General features: G+C 44.4%; 1 protein-coding gene across 2 annotated transcripts in view; it reads left to right on the forward strand.

The window, feature by feature from the left end:
* Nucleotides 1-20,678, forward strand: part of ELMO1 (engulfment and cell motility 1) — a 1,412,865-nt gene that overhangs the window by 301,412 nt on the left and 1,090,775 nt on the right. The window lies entirely within an intron of this gene.

Below are 20,678 nucleotides of genomic sequence, written 5' to 3' on the forward strand. Positions count from 1 at the left end.
CCAGGGAGATGTTTTTTCGAAAAATGTCTTCCCTATTCATTGTTCGATATATTACATGAAACAGTGAATTTATGGTGTTTAAAAAAAGTCTCAATAACGCTTCACTGGCATACAGAACAAGCGATGCTTGTGTCGGTAATGGTGCCTCAAACATGGTTCTGAATACTCTGTTTGAAGGTTTCATGCTACTTGGATATTTGTAATAGGAGTGGGTGTAAAGAGGTGTGGCGCCGCGGCCAGGGCGACTGACGCTGGAATCTGGGGACCACGGTTCGATCCCCGGCTCCGGCGGCAGGTCAGCCCAGCACCATGTGACTCTGGGCAATAGCTCGCTTAATCTTCCCGACGGCCCCCCAGCGCCTAGAGACCCTTACGGGTGATTGTGCGCTTTACAAATGTGGACTTTACTTTACTTTACTTTAAATGTAAATTCGCTCTCAAGAGTTCATGAAATTGACAATATTTGCACTTTTTGCAGTTTGCTTAGGGTGTCCATTTTGCATAACTTTTCTAGCCAGTTTAAATGTCTGTATGAAGAAGTTTTCCACTGAAAACTATTCTTGCAAAATCTATCGGGCAAGAATGTTTTTCCCTTAAAATGATTTTTCTCTAAGTAGTCTTGGCAAACGCCTACTTTTGCCGCACATATTCCTATAAAATCTGTATAAAAACATTGCCACATTTGTAAATGTGGCACAGTTTTGAAAGAAATTCATGAAGATTTTGAAGTTGAAATTATCGAATTTCCACACTCCTTATGCGCACATCCTAAGATTAGTTTTTAATCCACTCATGTCGTATTTATCCTGTAATGCACTACCTACTACTCTCACTGCCTTAATTTTTACCTTTTTGAACCCTATATTATTGTCCTGGCAGGTCTCTGTGGAAAGGCAAGTCTTGTATGATAAACCTTTAACCACAGAGCTTGTAATTCATTCATGTTATCACATGTATGTACAACAGACTTGAAGCGAATGGAGTGAACTGTTCATTTAAAAGTTGTAGGAAGTAATATTCTGCTTTTGGAATACAGATGATTTTACCAAACCTTCTCCGATTTAGGATTGGGGAGTGCATTCCTTTCATTGTATGCAAGCAACAAAATAGCCAAAAGTGAGTGAAACTCGACCCAGAGTTTGCAAGCCCAATTTACAAAAAATGATTAAGTATGGGAATTGGTGACCTGCACCAACAATTCCCCTTTATGTATGCATTTCAGGAGACTCGCACACGTCTGTAGTAGTGTGCATTGAAATCTACACTACATATCGTGAACATTCATGCTGTTCCATACTTATTCCTGAGTATTGTCCGAAGCACAGACAACCTGCAATAAAATGGGTGACAGAAATTTGTCTTTGCACATTTAAGTATTTTTTGATTTTATATAAGTAAAATATGTTGCTATATATAGAAAATTTCCCACAAACAAATGATGGACGGAATGCTGAACAAAGCAAACATTGACTCCGAGTCACAGATTTGGGTTAAATCCATTGTTTTTTGCTCGCCACGCCAAACCAGTTTAGACCCAGCCATATGCAAATCAGTCTTGACCCTGCTCCCCAGGGGATGAGTTCAGCCCGAACTGGCAGGCCAGGTCCATCCTGGACCAGAAACAAGCACCCTGGGACTGGTTTTGGGGTATCCCCCTATATCAGCCAGGCTAGGTTGAGTCCGGTGGTGTAGCGAGCATGGGACCCACTTCTTGGCATACCCATCCCACTTACGGCAAAAAGTACTGTGCAAAATAGATGATGGATGGAATGCTGAAAAAATCAAACATTCAACCCAAGTCTCAGATCTGGATTAAATCCATTGTTTGTATGGAGCAAGCGCAAAGACTTATTATCTTATGGCTAGATCCAAAATAGGGGGTGTGGGTGAGTAAAAAAAAAACAATGGTTTAAACCCAGATCTGTGACTAGGGGTGAATGTTTAATTTGGTCAGCATTCTGTCCATCTTCTCTTCTTTTTGCCTCTCTAAGTGGGAGGGATATGCCCAGACATGGGTCCTGTTCTCACTGTGCCTCTGGATTCAAGCGAGCCTAGTTGATGAGGGGTGATACCCCGAAGACTGTCCCAGGATACTTGTTTTCACTTCAAGGAGGACCTGGCTTGTTAGTTTGGGCTGGACTGTTCCCCTGGGGAGCAGGGTCAAGACTGTGTTGCGTATGAGTGAATGTTCTATTTGTTCAGCATTCTATCCATCACGTGTTCTTTTTGCCATATATAGAAAAGCATTTAGCTAAACTCCAGAAAATGGAGAGGATTATAAGTAGTGTGTTCATCACATCTGCCAATGTACCCTAACCTTTTTGGGTTTCGCCTGCCGAAGGCTGCGCTCTGCGCAGCTCTTCAGCGCAGGTGAAATCCTATGTCGACACTAAGCACTTCGGGAACGTCCCCCGGCTCTCATTGGCTAGCTCCATAAATGGAGGCTAGCCATTGAGTGCCGGATCTGTCCGTCAAGGCCGGACCAGATTCGGGGGCGTTCCCGAGATTTTTTCCCAGGGCGGAGTTACGTTTTTTCCTGTTCCCTCCCCTCCCGCCCCCTCCGTGTGCCTCCCCGCCCCCTTGCTGTCCTGTGCACGTTTTCCGCCTCCCTCCCGCCGTCCGTGTCCTCTCCCGCCCTCCTCCCGCCGTCCGTGTCCTCTCCCGCCCTCCGTGTCCTCTCCCGCCCTCCGTGTCCTCTCCCGCCCTCCTCCCGCCCTCCGTGTCTTCTCCCGCCCTCCTCCCGCCCTCCGTGTCCTCTCCCGCCCTCCTCCCGCCCTCCGTGTCCTCTCCCGCCCTCCGTGTCCTCTCCCGCCCTCCTCCCGCCGTCCGTGTCCTCTCCCGCCCACCGTGTCCTCTCCCGCCCTCCTCCCTGCATGAACCGCTCGTAGGCTATTTAACAAACTATATGCGCATTTTATTTACTCCCTACAAAAGTGTATTTATACCTGCTTTGACACATTTGAAGAATCACTACAAAAACGTTTGACTAAATAAACATAGAGACGACAATCAGCGCTGGAGGAAACCATCTCACCTTGCAATGCCTTGCCGTCTCCTTGTGCTGACGTCATAGAAGACCCGCCTATTCAGAGTCTACGTTTCACACCGATGCGTGTTATGAAAGTCGATCCCTGACTTTGCTAGACTAAACCACTGTCTGCAAACCAAGCATATCCACCCGTGCATATCTTCTGACCCCCGAAAATGTGCATTCTGTAGAGGGGACAGCGAGGCTGGCGACTCTGGTTTGTTTGTTACTACCGCATCTCCCTCTGCCCTGCATGAAGTGGACTCGCCGGGTCTTGTGAGGTGTGTGCTTGCGCGACCGTGTGCAGTCAGTGTGGACGTTGGGAGGACGAGCATTTGGAGAGGGAAAGATGGCGTCTACCGGTAAGTAACGGAAGGGCTCCCTTGGCCTGTTTGTTTGCTTTCTAACTTGTGCCTATGCACCTCTTAGTGTCCCTTGATTGTGCTCCTGCCGGCTTGAGCCGCTCCTAAAGTATCAAACTCTACTATTATCGAGGCGTGTTTCCCCAGAAGACGGTGCTCTATCAATCTGCTTTTTAGGCCCAAGTGCCTGATTTCTGGCAGTGGGTACGGGCGTGTTTCCGCCGTACAAGTGATTGGGGTGATATCCCTTTGCCTGTTGATGTTGGGAACTGGCCCCCAACACGTGGAAACACAAAATGGCGGCTGGGGTAGCAGCCGATCTGCAGGTATTTGGGGAGCACCAGGAGGTATTGATAGGAAAGGACTACAGAGTTCCAGGGCGTCGGAGAGCTTCCCCCCCCCAGCCCCCTATACGAACGACCTTTTGCTATGGAACTTTCCATGCGAGATTCAACTTGTTTGGGATCTGGGAACGGGGTAGTGTTTTAGCTAGTGTGTCCCACGGAAAAGAGACATTCGCATTACCCCCACCCCTTTCCTGGTTCACACAGCTATGGTTGCCAAATTGTTTTTAGTTTGCGTGGTCCTTATTTTTCCAACTCTACATAATCAGTTACTCAACGTTAATGGCCCACTTTTAGTACTTGTACTACTTTGGATATTTAGTATTTCAACAAGCCAGGATTTCTTTTGTGAACAGCTGTCGCTCCGCGTTATTGTTCATGCAAGTGCAAATAAAACACTTCATGTTAGTAGTGCACTACTAATAGATCTTTAGTAAAGCTCAACTCCTAACTATTGTCTGAGCTTTTCTTCCTTAACGCAGACTCAAGGTTAGACCGAGTTGAACTCGCAGGGGATCGTCTAACATCACCACGTTTTTGTTGACCCCGCTAAATCTTGCGTTGTTCTGCATTTATTATCATTAGTCACTCGCGCTTGGTGTCGCGGTACAACGAGGGGTTTGTTATGTCGCCGTCTCGCAGTGTTCACGTACGGGGAATTTGTAACATACTCATAGCCGGAAAACTACGTTGTTGTTGCAGAACGTAATCAACTCTGCAGTTCGTCCTGTATGTGTTAACTTCAGCTAGAAAAGTGTTCATTGCAGCCAATTCTTGCAGCTTCTGTTCGCCTAAAGGGTCTGTTTGCTGATGTTCACGTGTTAGGGTGTTCTCTGCATGGCACAATACACGTTCACCCTTCCATTTAAATTGTCCGTCTCATTATGCTAATTTATTCTCTAAACTGTGAAATGTACGATCAACACCCCGCCTTATGCTTGCATGGCTTGTTTCATTTTTTCAGAGGTTAGCTAAATTGTGCAAGGCGGTAAGCACCCCCATGCTTCCATTTTGAAGATGTCAGGAGACCTCCATGTGTTTTCAACAAGCACTGCCATCTGTGATGTACCTTCATTGTTCCTTTTAAAGAGTATGTCTTGAAATGTGTTCGTGTGCTTCAGCTAAACGCTGCAATAGAAACATCACTTCGCCCCCCTGTCCTGTCCAGTGATGTATGTTAATAAATGAAAGTGTGCCCTTCATGAACCATAGTCATGCTTCCTTTTGTAGGGCCTGTTTAGGAGCCATGCTGCCCATGCATCGAGCATAGACAATCACCCCTTAAAGGGCCTTTATCATGATGTGTAGCTAAATTATGCAACGCAGCAGCCAAGACTCGCCTTCTCTTTAAATAAATTCTCCAGTGTTGTTGAAGTTTTTATTTAAACGGTAGACTGCGGAAACCACACTACCAGAAAGTCTATCAAGTGATGTTTGTCTTTGTGTCAAAATTCAGCTAACTCCTTGCTTCCAATTCAAAGAGCCTTGACTGATGTATATGTTTATCTAACTGAGATTCAGGAAACGGCTCCAGCGTTCCCTGTTTGGCGATGCTAATGTATTTCAAACGTACGGAGAAGTGTTTTACAATAGGACATAGAAAGAGCCACAAATAAGGCAAACGGTGCACGATAGTTACTTTACTGTTCATTTTTTGGATTAAACTGGAATAGCGTGGATACAGAGGTGCAAATGTAGTACATGAAGGATAAATGTAAATGTATTTGTCATTTGTGATCGAGCGGGATTGGTGTCGGGTACCGGTATGACGTTGCCAACATGTTAGCTGTACTTTTAAAATAACAAGCGATAAAGTTTCTAAAAACAGGATATCGGTGCTGCTTCAAACGTCTTGTTCTGTGGCTCTGGGTGTGTGGGTGTGTGTGGCTCTGGGTGTGTGGGTGTGTGGCTGAGTGTGTGTGTGTGGATCTGGGTGTGTGGGTTTGTGTGTGGCTCTGGGTGTGGGTGTGTGTAGCTCTGGGTGTGTGTGGCTCTGGGTGTGGGTGTGTGTGGCTCTTAGTGTGTGGGTGTGTGTGTGGCTCTGAGACAATGCCAATAGCTCTAACTTTTCCAAAGGCGAAACCATTGCATTGTAAATGCTTGTTTTTTTTAGGGTCAAAGTTACATGTTTAACAGGGGCTGAAATCTGTTGGAAATGTGTGTGAATGAAAGACAATAATGACTGTGGATGTTCACCACATTTCCAGTGGTGCCTGCCCTGCCAGTCCAGTTGGAACACCCATGCACCCAACTGTACCCCATAACCTACATCTCAGAAATCCACCGTAGCTGCACATTTTCCCCAGTGCTAAATTCCATCCACAGGTTTACATGTTTACAACTCTGTGTTATACGAACTGGCATTAGACATTTTTACTTCCCAATTTGACTTTTTGTGTATTAAGATGTTCGAAAACCTTTTGTGAATAGGAATGGAGCTTGAAAAGAAATGAATGCGAGTGTGGGCACCTGCTCAATGGAAACCCTGGCTTCTTTAGAATCCAGTCAAGCAAGACCAGGGTTATACAGCAGAAGGAGGAGCACATGTTCTCGTGCATTCAGTTTATCAATATCCTATCACTCACACAAATGTATTTTGAATAGTTATCTCAAATCATTTCAACCTGGTGGAAATCCGTAAAATTCTCTCTTGCATCAACTGGTAAAATTTGACCACTGTGACTATCCACAGATCACAAGCCAATAAGTACTTACTGTGTAGTAACTAGGTCAAAATAATTTAATCAAATTAGATTATAGTCCCACAATGTTGCTCAAAAGTAATCCTTCTTTTAAAGTATGAGATCAGCTCAAGCCCATGCACGCAAGATAGCGGACCACCTATCTTCTTGTTCTCAAGACATGCATTTTATTTCTGAAACCTGGTTTTCACCTACATCACCACAATTATTCGACATTCTAATACCTGAATGTTACACCTTCATCATAAGGACAGATCACAATAAAAATACAGGTGGTGTGCATTATAACTCACTGTGACACCAGACCTCCTTCTCCTTTCAACTTCTGTGAATTACAATTACATTTAAACACACAAATCCTGATGCGCTCACATTACCTCCCACCCACTGGCTAAGACTCATCCTTCTTTCATCACTTTGATGAACTTATCACACCAATGAAAACCGATTGCTCCACCAAAATGATTTTAGCTGATTTTAGAATCCATTGAAACAAAAGCCTGCTGCCAAAAAAGCTAAGGAAGTATGCAACCATAATTAACTAAAATACCCCTCTTTTGCAACCCATATATATAAAAGTCAACACACATTATAAGCGCTCCCATCACCCTGCAGACTATTTCGTCTTAATGCGCTGCAAACCACAAAACTTGATGAATCCCAAATCTTAACTTGGTTTGTCGTATATTCAGTGAGTGAGTTATTAAAATGTGAGTGAATCAAGACAATGATTTGGAATATGACTGATCTTTAAGGTTATCGTTGCATAATAATAAATATAAAGTTTAAGAACTACCACCCCACCTTCTGTCTGCGAAAGAGACAGATAATTTTCATGTAAGTGGGAATGGTGTCCTACCCAAATAAAACTAGAAAATATGACTTCTACTTTTTGACGAGCTGTAGACTGAAAATAATAAGTGATGTTATTAAAAAATATTTCAAAAAGGGGGGTGGTGATGGACAGAGTATCTGAGTTAATCAGAACACTCCTACCCAGTCAACAGATCAGGGCTTGATCCATCACCGTTTTTTAGCTCACTGCACCATCCCAGTTCAGAACCTGGCTATATGCAAATTAGTCTGTCCCTGGCCCAATGCATCATGGGAACAGGGCAGACCAAACTACCAAGCCAATTCTTCACTGGAAAGGAAACAAGCTTCCGGGGACCGGTTTCTGGCATTACAGCCGTCTTCGGCCCGGCTTGCTTGAATCCTGATGGTGCAGTGAGCAAGGGACTCATGTCTGAGCATACCCTTTCACACTTGTGGTGGCCAAAATATTTCAAAAAGGGGGGTGGTGATGGACAGAGTATCTGAGTTAATCAGAACACTCCTACCCAGTCAACAGATCAGGGCTTGATCCATCACCGTTTTTTAGCTCACTGCACCATCCCAGTTCAGAACCTGGCTATATGCAAATTAGTCTGTCCCTGGCCCAATGCATCATGGGAACAGGGCAGACCAAACTACCAAGCCAATTCTTCACTGGAAAGGAAACAAGCTTCCGGGGACCGGTTTCTGGCATTACAGCCGTCTTCGGGCCGGTTTGCTTGAATCCTGATGGTGCAGTGAGCAAGGGACTCATGTCTGAGCATACCCTTCCACACTTGTGGTGGCCAAAATATTTCAAAAAGGGGGGTTCATCACCACCCCCTTTTCTGACACTGTTCATCACCACCCCCTTTTCTGAATCATTTTGTCCACCATAAGCGTGGAAGGGTATACTCAGATGTGAGTCCCTTACTCATTGCACCATCAGGATTCAAGCAAGCCGGGCCGACGACGCCTGAAATGGCAGAAACCGGTCCCCGGAAGCTTGTTTCCTTCCCAGTATAAGAATTGGCTTGGTAGTTTGGTTTGCCCTGTTCCCATCATGCACTGGGTCAGGAACAGACTAATTTGCATATAGCCAAGTTCTGAGCTGGGATGGTGCAGTGAGCTAAAAAACGGTGATGGATCAAGCCCTGATCTTTGGACTGGGTAAGAGTGGTCTGCTTAATTCAGGCACTCTGTTCATCACCACCCCCTTTTCTGAATCATTTTGTCCACCATAAGCGTGGAAGGGTATACTCAGATGTGAGTCCCTTGCTCATTGCACCATCAGGATTCAAGCAAGCCGGGCCGACGACGCCTGAAATGGCAGAAACCGGTCCCCGGAAGCTGGTTTCCTTCCCAGTATAAGAATTGGCTTGGTAGTTTGGTTTGCCCTGTTCGTAGCCAAGTTCTGAGCTGGGATGGTGCAGTGAGCTAAAAAACGGTGATGGATCAAGCCCTGATCTTTGGACTGGGTAAGAGTGGTCTGCTTAATTCAGGCACTCTGTTCATCACCACCCCCTTTTCTGAATCATTTTGTCCACCATAAGCGTGGAAGGGTATACTCAGATGTGAGTCCCTTGCTCATTGCACCATCAGGATTCAAGCAAGCCGGGCCGACGACGCCTGAAATGGCAGAAACCGGTCCCCGGAAGCTTGTTTCCTTCCCAGTATAAGAATTGGCTTGGTAGTTTGGTTTGCCCTGTTCCCATCATGCACTGGGACAGGAACAGACTAATTTGCATATAGCCAAGTTCTGAGCTGGGATGGTGCAGTGAGCTAAAAAACGGTGATGGATCAAGCCCTGATCTTTGGACTGGGTAAGAGTGGTCTGCTTAATTCAGGCACTCTGTTCATCACCACCCCCTTTTCTGAATCATTTTGTCCACCATAAGCGTGGAAGGGTATACTCAGATGTGAGTCCCTTGCTCATTGCACCATCAGGATTCAAGCAAGCCGGGCCGACGACGCCTGAAATGGAGAAACCGGTGCCCGGAAGCTTGTTTCCTTCCCAGTATAAGAATTGGCTTGGTAGTTTGGTTTGCCCTGTTCCCATCATGCACTGGGACAGGAACAGACTAATTTGCATATAGCCAAGTTCTGAGCTGGGATGGTGCAGTGAGCTAAAAAACGGTGATGGATCAAGCCCTGATCTTTGGACTGGGTAAGAGTGGTCTGCTTAATTCAGGCACTCTGTTCATGCCCACCCCCTTTTCTGAATCGTTATTAAAAAATAAGCAAAAGACGCACAGGCATCTTTATTAGAGCTACTGTATCCAGACTAGAGAGAGTGACTACAATTGGAGAATAGTTGTTTCAGTTTTGCTTAGCAGTGAAACATACCTGGGCCATAGTAGTAGCAGTGATTCTGCAGAAAAATGAAATACAATGTCCTCCATTTTGAGAGCTTTACTTTTATATCTGCAAATACCTGTAACATCTTGCATGCAATCCAAGTGACTCGTATTCTCGTTCTATTCACCTTAAGAATAAGGACATTTCGTCAACATAGTTTCATGTCCAACACTGAAATAAGGGGATGAATTATTTTTTTAGTGTAACATGTATATATGCTTGATGTTTTATAAAAAAAAAAGGCATTTAGTAAAGGTAACTTGAGGCACTTTTTTTTTTTTTTGAAATTTTTATTGAATTCAAGACGTACATACACAAAGAAAGAAAAATAAACACAAGGCAGTACAGTTTGAATGTGTCGCTGCGGCGTCGGGGGAGGGAGTACACTAGCAGTTCAATCGACAGGGCCATACATTGTGGAAGGGGGGGGAGGGAGACCAGGAGCAAGCAAGAACACCTAATCAATAGTGGAGGAAACAATAGGTTGGGAGGAAGATAGGTCGGTCTCAAAGTCCGTAGGAGGGGGGGTACATATATCACCACGGTATGTGTTCCACTGATTCCAGATCGTACCCCATTTACGGGGCGTACCACGGGCAACATAAACTGTCTACTCTCGAAACATGCACCAATCCATATTTTGTTGCCACAGCAGAACCGTCGGCGGCCTCAGAGCACCCCACAATTGGGCAATATCCCTCTTAGCAATCATATTACCCAGGGTCACCCAGCGAAGCTGCGCGCCGCTGTAATCATTCGGCTCCCAGACATTCAACAGGCATCTCCTCGCCTCAGGCATTGACCGAACACCCGTGACCTCACTCATAACCTCATGCACCCGAGTCCAGTAGCGCATCACGGCAGGGCATTCCCAAATAATATGGAGAAATGTACCCACGAGACCACAGCCACGCCTGCACAGACCATCCACAGAGAATCCCATACACACAAAACGGGGACCAGTCACATACACCCTATGAAGAATTTTGAGTTGCACAAACCGAAGGCGCGCCGGGATCGCCACTTCCTTCGGGGAAGAGATCGCCGCCTGCCAGTCCTCATCATCTAGTTCCAGGCCGTCACTGGTCCAGACCTCTCGAAGATGACAGAGGAGGTCAATCCTGTTGTTGATCAATTTTTTGTATATGAGCGAAATCGTACTGTCCGGGACGTGCCCGTCCAGAATCCGATCCTCCAGCGGGGACGCCTCCGGGATATCCGTGCCAGAGGGGAAAAAAGATAACATGGCATGTCGAACTTGCGCATAACGAAAAAACTCCCTGTCATTCAAATCGTACTCAGCTTTCAACTCACTTGAGGCACTTTTGTTGGGTTCCCAGGACACCTTTATTTAGATGGCATCAACTGAATTTATAATTGCTTGTGTTTTTGAATATACATATTACAGAACAGGCAAACTCTTGAGCCAAAAAGGAAAATGCATAAGGTGCAGTATTACAAAAGAAAAGCCCGTCTCCTATAGCTGAATGACTTTTTACTAAGTTTTTAGTATCTAAAAGAGGCATTAGTGCCATTTGATTTTCTTAGAACATAGCAGACAAATGTGGCTTCAAGTAAGCAATATGTATCCTTTGCAAACTAGTGGTTAGGGATGATGAAAATGTTGACCTTTTTGTATTAGGGTGTCTTCCTTTTCCTTCATCCGATGTCCTTATATCTTTGCCAGAATCTGATGGTCTGTGTTGGGTATAGTAATAGGTGTTTAATACACTGGCTGTAGTAGATATTTATGTGATTTCAGATGCTCACTAAAGCACCCTAAAAGTCTTAGGTTAAAAGATGTGGAATGCTGTCAATATCTAGAATAGGGTTTAATAGTATAACAAGTCAAGCAGCTAACTGTGGTAAATTGTTCAAAATTAGGCCTGAATGCTATCTTTTGTGGTAGCTTGACCTAGACATCTCTTCATTTTTCTTTTCTAAACCTCATTAATCTTATTGTTAAGAAGATGTAAAGGTGCCTAATATATAATCAATAATGCTCGTAAAAACTCTTGCAGATTTTGGCGCAGTCATTTGCCCTCTATGCGATTTCTTAATTACTTTAATTTTCCAAGAGCTTGCCTCTTCTTAGACATACCAAGCAAAGAAATGTCCTACCCACTTACTTCCTTTCGGTACATATTCTGGTAATTTTGTTCACCATGCTCTACTTTGGTCTGTAGCATTCGTAAGCAAACACATGCTTTGTGGAAATGTTGTATTAAATGTTGTAATCACTGGTAGGCAGCTCTCCATATATACATAAAGCTGCCTGAGATGACATTTATATAGAAATAAATGGAAGGTGAAAACTTTCATCTTGCTCGCAAACTCCCTGTCAAAAAGAAATGAACCCTTAAAATTGCTTCATTGATGTTCAAGGTATACGTAGACAATGATTAGAATTGGATAACTCCAATTGTGGAATCTAAATGACAGTAACGTGAATCCCCAGTATGATAAGATTTGTTTCGATTGATAGCTTCCAAATTATTACATAGAACATCAGAGTACATCACAAAATACAGGACATTAAATAGAAGGCAACCACTTTGTTTTGGTTTTCAAGAGTGCAAGAATCATTTTCCATTGGACTTGTTGATCTTTGTTCAATTTCCTAATACTAACCTCCGGGAATATATGAACTACATAGCTATGCTGCTTTGTGTGGCCAAGGCAGAAGATGAATCTGTCTCTCCCAACCAATCCTAATCCAGTTTGTAGTCTTTTTGAAGCAAGTCTGCAGTGACAAAATAATTCAAAGGCACAAAAATATTGCTTATTGGGAATATATAGCAAGACCTAAAAATGTAATTATATCTCAGCTATACTATTTTATTATGCATTTCAGTAGGCTCTTCTGCACAGAATAGATGTTGTTAAATGAACAGCAGGCACAAGGAGAGAACTTGCAATTATTGTGCTGTGTGCAGTGCCAGAAATAAGGCTTTATCCTTAGAGATCTGATTGTTTTCATTGCACACATAATAGTCTTAGAACTTTTTCAATAGGTTCTACTATGCAATATAACATTAGTTTGGTTATTCACTATGGGGAAAAAGCGGACTCTGATGGAAATTAAATCTTTGATGTACATGATATAAACAACTCTATAGCAGGACCTCAAATTATTAAACTGCCGTATTATGACTCCAGGGACTAATTCCCAAAGTTGTTTGGAAAAGTCAGAAACCCCCCCATTGTAAATTGACTTCCATGATTTCAAAAGATTTTCGAAATTTTTGAGAATTCATAACAGACACCTGTTTTAGTTTTCAAATTACATGCAAGTCTTAGTGTTCCATGGGTACTCCTAGTAAGGTCTCTTTTGCCGTTTCCAGTGGTATCAGTAGTCGCAGGCCACTGCCAGTGTGAGGTTACTGTAATTTAAAACCAGATTTCAGGCACTACTGCCTGCTCTCCAATTCAATACCCAAATAAAACCCTTTGTACTCCTGGCTCTTCAAGGGGAACAGTTACTCGTGGCAGGAGATGGTAGAGGGTTTGAAAATAATCTATAACAAAGGTAGATAAAGCTAACTTGTTGGAATGTGGAACTGCACTAAAAACCAGAAGGTCTTTAAATATTCAAATGGTAAGCTATGACCCCAAACCCGATTATGCTGCATACATAAAAATGTTACAATACAAATTATTAGGGGCTCTGTGGTCAGTGTTGCATCTTTTGGCTGTCTTTCAGTGTTCTCTGGTCTCAAATTTTTACTATGGGCTATATTTACAATGTTCAGACAAAACTACTAAGTGGATTGATCAAACGCTGGCTTACGTCAAGGTTGCCACCGTATGTCAACTCTAGTTTCTTATCAACCATTGGTTCAAGGCTGGAAAACCCATAGCTACGAATCCACATATTCATGTAAAACACTGTCATCCAAAGACACACACCCAAAATGAGCAGGTATTTTACCCTGACCAAAGACAACCACTTTAGGTCTTAGTGGCTTCTTACTTGGGCCCAGTGGGGATATGTTATCCGGGGCACAAGGCAAAAAAATTAAGAAACAAGGCAAATTGCTTTCTCAGCTGTTCTCAAAGTTGAAGCCACCGCACCAGGACTTTTTGATCCTGGTGCTGGTCTAGCACCAAAAGGAGATTTATTTGTTTTAGTGGTGGAAACGAAAACTTCAAGACCTTCTAAATCAAGACTGATCAGTCATAGTCAGTATTTTTTTGAGGTGGCATTGCTTCATCTGTTGGCACTGGGAAGCTGAAGAGTATGCCCAGTGTCTCACAAATGTGATATCTCTGGAAAGTAAGCAAAGTTGTAATATGTTCAACCTTAGACGGTAAACCTTCATTCTAAAACTGAAAGTGAAAAAAATAATCTGTGTATTCTATTATTGCTGGAATGGAGTAGATAGGAGCTCCCACACCTTAAGTAAGGTACAGCATGGGGCAAGGGCTATAGAGGCTCACCATACTATCAGCTTTGGGAGGATCTCAACAAGTTCTTCGCCCTCTGGTTGATGGCACAAGTCCTGGGCTTGGTTTGGCTAATTGTGCCCCAAGATCTGGTCTCTGACTATCATGACTTATAATATTTAGTAAATTGGTCCTCCCCACACTGACCAGTATTGCTTCCCATTTCTCCAGGGAAGGTCGCAGGAGCAGCGTTTGTTTAAATCCTTAGCCTTTCTCTGGCATAGAGGGGTTACAGCAACAAGGAGGATACGGTATAATGTAAACATTTCCCTGTGGTAGTGCACTGCGTCTATTCAGGAGTTAAGGCAAAGTACAGCTACTGCTAAATGGGTCCAGGATTAATGCTGTTTTTTGTGTACGGAGAGGGGCAAAATACAACCAGAACCTTTGTCATATTTAAATTCTACACTCTACTCAAAACTTGGGAGGTGTAATTTTTGCTTTGCAGTTCTCATGTAAAAACCAATGTTTTTCATGTATAGCACTTCAGTGCCCTTGGGTCAAGTTTGCGCCATTTAAACTGCCAGAACAAAAAAAAACAGCATAACGCGACCTTGGTGTGCCCTGGCTAGGACATATGCCCTTTTGTGTAACAACAGCATGTAAGCTTCATTGTTGCCTTGATTGTAGAAGAATATAAGTGTAACCTTCTCTAGTGGAGGACAATAAAAGTTAATGTCATTTGTAGTGAACATGGCAATGTACTCCATGTTATATTATAAATTGCCTTGCTGTTCTGCACAGTGTGCTGCACTGTTGTTAAAAGAGCCACGCCTCTCTGCAGCAATGAACATTACCTCCTCAAACAGCGGGATCCGAGCGGACATTCCAGTGTACACATGAGTCACAAAACAGAGGTTTCTGCCCCGAGGGTGGGGGCAAAAATAGGGACCATTCTCAGCACCTGCTTTTAAGAACTGCTGGGGCTGATTCTGCTCTGGTCTTACCACTGATATCATGGGGCACATTCAGTGGATCAAGAACTACCGGGTCCAGTAAGGGACAAAGGTCACAGGTGCACGACAGCGCCGCTTTCACAGCCATGCCAGGAGTTTTGTCTCTGTCCGCCTCAGGAACTTCGCAATTATGTCACGTGCGCACTTAAGTAGAAAGTAGGTGCGCCAAAAAGAATCTATTTCCTAACCACCAAATTAGTTTCGGGAAGGAACGTCTCCTGAATACGGTGATCAGGCAGTGAAACGCTGCAATCTATAATCAGCCGCTTTCCATGGGCGTCCGCAGGGGAGGGCAAGAGGGGGCACTTGCCCCCCCCTGGAACACCGGTCCGTCACTATTGACAGCCCCCACAGTGGTGTTTGTCTGTAGGGCCGTCAATTTTAAAAGCGTGAGAAAGTGCTTGCAATGACGGTCCTGCTGATGGGCAAGAGAGAAGGCCCGGGCCTGGCTGCTCCCACAGCTTGAAGCAGAGGCGCACTTAGAGTCAAATTTCGGGGGGGGACACATTTTTCAAGCTAAGGAAGAGTGGAGCTGCAGCCAGGGGCCCTAGGAAGGGGTGAAAACCATCAGAGTCTCATTAACGCCAGCACCGAATTACACAATTCGCCCAGAGATGCAATGGGTGTGTCTGCCTGTTTTTTGCAAGATCAATTGGAAAGTCCTTCTGTGCACTCGTGATTTATTCGTACTCAAGCTATATTCCTTTCTTTTGTTGGTGCTACTACATCCTGGTACCTACTCTTTAGGTGCCCTTTCGTATACCCTATCGTGTGTGGTGCAGACACTTCTGTTCCGATGAATGTGTGCACTTTTCAGCGAACATTAAAGTTTCATCAATTTCTTTTCCATGGTAATAATCAGTTTTAATTCATATTTTGGTTTCCATTGTAAACTGTTGTTATACGTTTTTTAATATATCCATTATTTCTAAAATAAAATGAAATAATAGATATATTAAAAAACAGTTAACAATGGAAACCAAAATATGAATTAAAATATTTTGTTGACAACTGAAAAAGAGTTAAAACTGAACAGAAGTGTCTGCACCACACACGATATGCCTGTTTTTTGCACCATAAGCACTAGTATTACAGAAGGGTCTGCATATGAGATGGATTAAAGAGTTTACGCCTTGAGCTCCAAAGGGGCAGTCCCTCATGTTCATTGCAGTATCGAGTGTAGCCCCTGGACCACTGTCTGGACTCACTGTCGCCTGTCATGATTCACGAAGGGAAAGCTGTCCCACAGGGATAACTTTTCTTTTCTGAATCATGTACCAACTGCAGCTCAGTGTTGGTATCAGATCAACGGTTTGCGACTGCCATTGCGTTTGAAAACCATTGATATATGTCATTGTAAATTGCGATTTGAAGATAGCACCCTTTCCACTGCCCCTCCAAATTCCAATATGAAGTAAGATGCAGAACCCCTTTTGTCAAGCATGAAGGTTATACACAACTCTAAAAAGGGGTTTTGCAGTAGCAACCACTGTGATGCTGCAAATTGTAAGCTTTATGACCACAACATCCTTTTGTATTTGAGGGCCCTAGTTATTTAGATAAAGCAGGATGTGCAGTGAAAGGAATGACGTTACAAATGAGTAGTGCCTTTAATGCTCTGGAATTGCTAGGATCTCCAATCTACCTCTCTACCTCTCTCTCTCTATCTCTCTCTTTACCTCTCTACCTCTCTCTCTCTACCTCTCCCTACCTCTCTCTTTACGTCTCTCTCTCTATGTCTCTCTTTACCTCCACCTCTCTCTCTACACCTCTCTACCTCTCGCTATCTCTCTCTCTCTCTCTCTCTCTCTCTCTCTCTCTACCTCTACCTCTCTGTCTACCTCCACCTCTCTCTCTACCTCTCTCTCTACCTCTCTCTCTCTACCTCTCCCTCTCTCTATCTCTCTCTCTCTCTACCTTTCTCTCTACCTCTCTCTCTCTACCTCCCTCTCCCCACCTCTCTCTCTCTACCTCTCTACCACTACCTCTCTACCTCTACCTCTCTCTCTACCTCTCTCTCTACCTCTCTCTCTCTACCTCTCTCTCTCTACCTCTCTCTCTACCTCTCTCTCTACCTCTCTCTCTCTCTACCTCTCTCTACCTCTCTCTCTACCTCTCTCTCTACCACTCTACCTCTACCTCTCTCTCTACCTCTCTCTCTCTACCTCTATCTTCCTCTCCCTCTTCCTCTCCCTCTCTACCTCTCTCTCTCTACCTCTCTCTCTACCTCCCTCTCTCCCTCTCTCCCTCTCCCTCTACCACTCTCTCTCTACCTCTCTACCTCTACCTCTACCTCTCACCCTCTCTCCCTCTCCCTCTACCTCTCTCTCTCTCCCTACCTCTACCTCTACTTCTCTCTCTCTACCTCTCACTCTACCTCTATTACTCTACCTCTCTCTCTCTCTCTCTCTACCTCTCTCTCTCTCTCTCTACCACTCTCTCTCTCTCTCGCTCTACCTGTACGTCTCTCTCTACCTCTCTCCCTCTCTCTACTGCTCTCTCTCTCTCTCTCTCTCTACCTCTCTCTCTACCTCTCTCTCTCTTTACCCCTCTTTCTCACTCTACCTCTCTCTCTACCTCTCTCTCCCTACCTCTACCTCTCTCTCTACCTCTCTCTACCTCTCACTCTACCCCTCTCTACCCATCTCTACCTCTCTCTCTACCTCTCTCTCTACCTCTCTCTCTACTTCTCTCTCTCTACCTCTCTCTCTCTCTCTCTCTCTCTACCTCTCTCTCTACCTCTTTATCTCTTTACCTCTCTCACCCTCTCTACCTCGCCCACTCTCTCTCTACCTCTACCTCTCTACCTCTCTCTCTACCTCTCTCCCTCTACCTCTCTACCTCTCTCTCTCTCTCTCTCTACCTCTCTCTCTCTACCTCTCCCTCTATCTCTATACCTCTCTCTCTACCTTTACACCTCTACCTCTCTCTCTCTCCGTACCTCTACCTCTACCTCTTTCTACCTCTCTACCTCTCTCTCTACCTCTCTCTCTACCTCTCTCTCTATCTCTCTCTCTACCTCTGTCTCTCTACCTCTCTACACCTCTCTCTCTCTCTACCTCTCTCTACCTCTCTACACCTGTCTACCTCTCAACCAGTTGAATTCCGAGAAGCCCAAACCCTCAGTATTTCAAAACTGCGCATGAAACGTGGATAGGATGAGCCCTGCAGCTCAGAAAGGGATGTTCTTTTTACATCATTTGTATTTAATAGAATTGGGAAGCAGGAGAGCAGTCTCACTTTGAGATAGGGATTCACATACACTGGTGACAGCTTTTGAATTGGCTTTAAAACTATTCAAAGATGGCTGCAGCATCTACGTGGGATGTGGTGGACTAAGTGGCAGCCGGAGCCATATAGCACTGCTTGTCATTAAAAAAAAAAAACAGCATTGACATAGCCAATAGGTCTCCCCTTTGGGACCTTATAAGTGTTTAGTTGTCTAGTACAATATCCTTGGTGCAACAACTTCAAGTGTTGCATGGCTAAACACTTAGAAGGTCCCAAAGGCGAGACCTATTTGCTATGCCAATGCTTGTTTGTTTTTTCCTCTGTTTCATTGTGTTTGCCAGGTAATCTGCTGTGAAGCGTCACATGATTTTTCTCCCACCCCATGGGTTTCTTTGTTTATTTAAGCTCTTTGTCTTATTAGATTTTTTAATTTGTTTATTTAATACTTGTGCTCAATCATGTCGGAGGATGGTGATGAAGTAAAAATGTTGCCCCCCCCTGGAAAAATTTCTGCGGACGCCCATGCCGCTTTCTCCTTTCTCTTGTTTGAATGAAACATTTTGATGTGAAGAGATGTGATTTCCTTTTCACGTGTTCTCCTCCAAGCTTCTTTCTTTTTGTCGATTTCCTCTTAGCAGCCGCTGAAAGTCCCTTTAGTGCTCATTGGTGTGCGTGTCATGGTCTCATCTGCTTCGAACCGTTTTAAAGCTTATTATAAATGCCACATAGTAATTTCACTGCTCATAACCTTCCCGTCTTTTCGTTTAATGTTGTGAGCCGAACATAAAAGTATTGCTAGTTTCGTCTTCTCTGTGGCAGATAGATGTTTACAAGTTGATAGTTTTGATTTATTATTGGTGCTAAGATTATGCCAGTCCGTGTATGTATTTGTGCTCACAACCTCCTGGAGTATGTGTTTTTTTTGTTCAGAAGTGAAAGTATGGTATGCATTTGTATTAATGTTTAATTTGAATTTCCTGCTTATACAAGTGCAATTGGTACATTTTAATTGCCCACCGGTGCAGGCCTTAATGGTAGAATCTCCGTTTTCACCTTCATCTGAAATAGGTGCAAACGGTAATGGCACCTTTATAGGAATAGCGCCTATTTAGGCGGAAGGCAAATGATGTGAACCTCAGGCGCACAATTCAGAAAACACTTTTTTCTCCCTCGGTGAGCTTTGGCACTAGAGATTTATTTTAGGGACAACATATACTTGTGTGACTCTTTCTGTAATATTGATAATGTCAGTGCAGTCACAGGAGGCGTTATTTCATATACATAGGAGCGTGGCCCCAAGAAAAGGAGCGATCACCTTTATCCGTTGTACAGATGCAGTTGCAAGGGCAAACATGCTGTTGAGAGGTGCATACATGAGATGACACGCAGTCAGTGGGTCCCTGTGGCAACCCTTGAGAAGGGTGTAATGGCGTCCCAGGGCCTTGAAAGCAAATGTTAATTGTACTAGCAAACTTTAGCACCCTGTGTTGGTATGGTATATGTTAGATCTGGGGGTCTCTAATTGGCAGAGGTAAGTACCTTAGACCAAGTAGGGACCCTTGCTTCTAGTCAGGGTGAAGAATTACACAAAGTAGATGACCCCTGCTCACCCTCTAGGTAGCTTGGCACAAGCAGACAGGCTTATCTCTGAGGCAATGTGTATAATAAATGCACTTAACACAACAATAATCCCCAATCCACCACAAACTGAGACCACACAGGTAAGTATATATAAAAAATATAACTTTATCTAGTTTCAGCAAGAGAAATAAAACATTTGCATGATATTCACTTCTTTAGAAAAAGGTTGCACTTAATCTTTATGGTTGCTCTTGTTAGGAAGTTCTCAATGTAAACAAAATAGTCTCAAGTCTCATCAAATCAGCATCTAAAAATAATGCTAAGGACTTATCTCCAATAGGCCCTAAAAACGCTCTGTTCAAATAAGGCCCGCGTGTGATTTACTTCTAATAATCACACTTTCACTTCTATTGCGCTCCTGCAATGCGAGCGCGCCTCACCAGGGGCTGCGAGTGCACCGCGCCGATCAGAACGGACTTGCTTCAGCCCCGGCCGGTCCCTTCTGCTCTCCGCCCGCTCTCAGTACTTCCAGGGAGCGGCGGGGAGCTAGCACAGCTCTCCGGGACACAGGCCAGGGGCGGTCGGCACTCGCGCTGCTCCCGCGGCGAGGACAGGTCTCTGGGACGGGTCTCCTTCTCGCTGCGGGCGCGGCTCCTCTCTTCAGCGGGCTTCCCTCGTACCAGCCAATGATGGGGCAGCACTTTCTTCGAGCTTCCGTGTGTACCCGGGAGTCAGCCAATGGCAGTGCGGCTCCCGGGACTAGCCCCTGATGACGCTGAGTCGTCAACAAACCCCAGCACGGCCTCGTCGGTGACGCTACGGTGCACGGGCCAATTCCGTCGCGGCGTTGGTGAGGG

The sequence above is a fragment of the Lissotriton helveticus genome, chromosome 4_1 (genome assembly GCF_964261635.1).
Source record: "Lissotriton helveticus chromosome 4_1, aLisHel1.1, whole genome shotgun sequence".
In the NCBI taxonomy this organism is placed as follows: domain Eukaryota; kingdom Metazoa; phylum Chordata; class Amphibia; order Caudata; family Salamandridae; genus Lissotriton; species Lissotriton helveticus.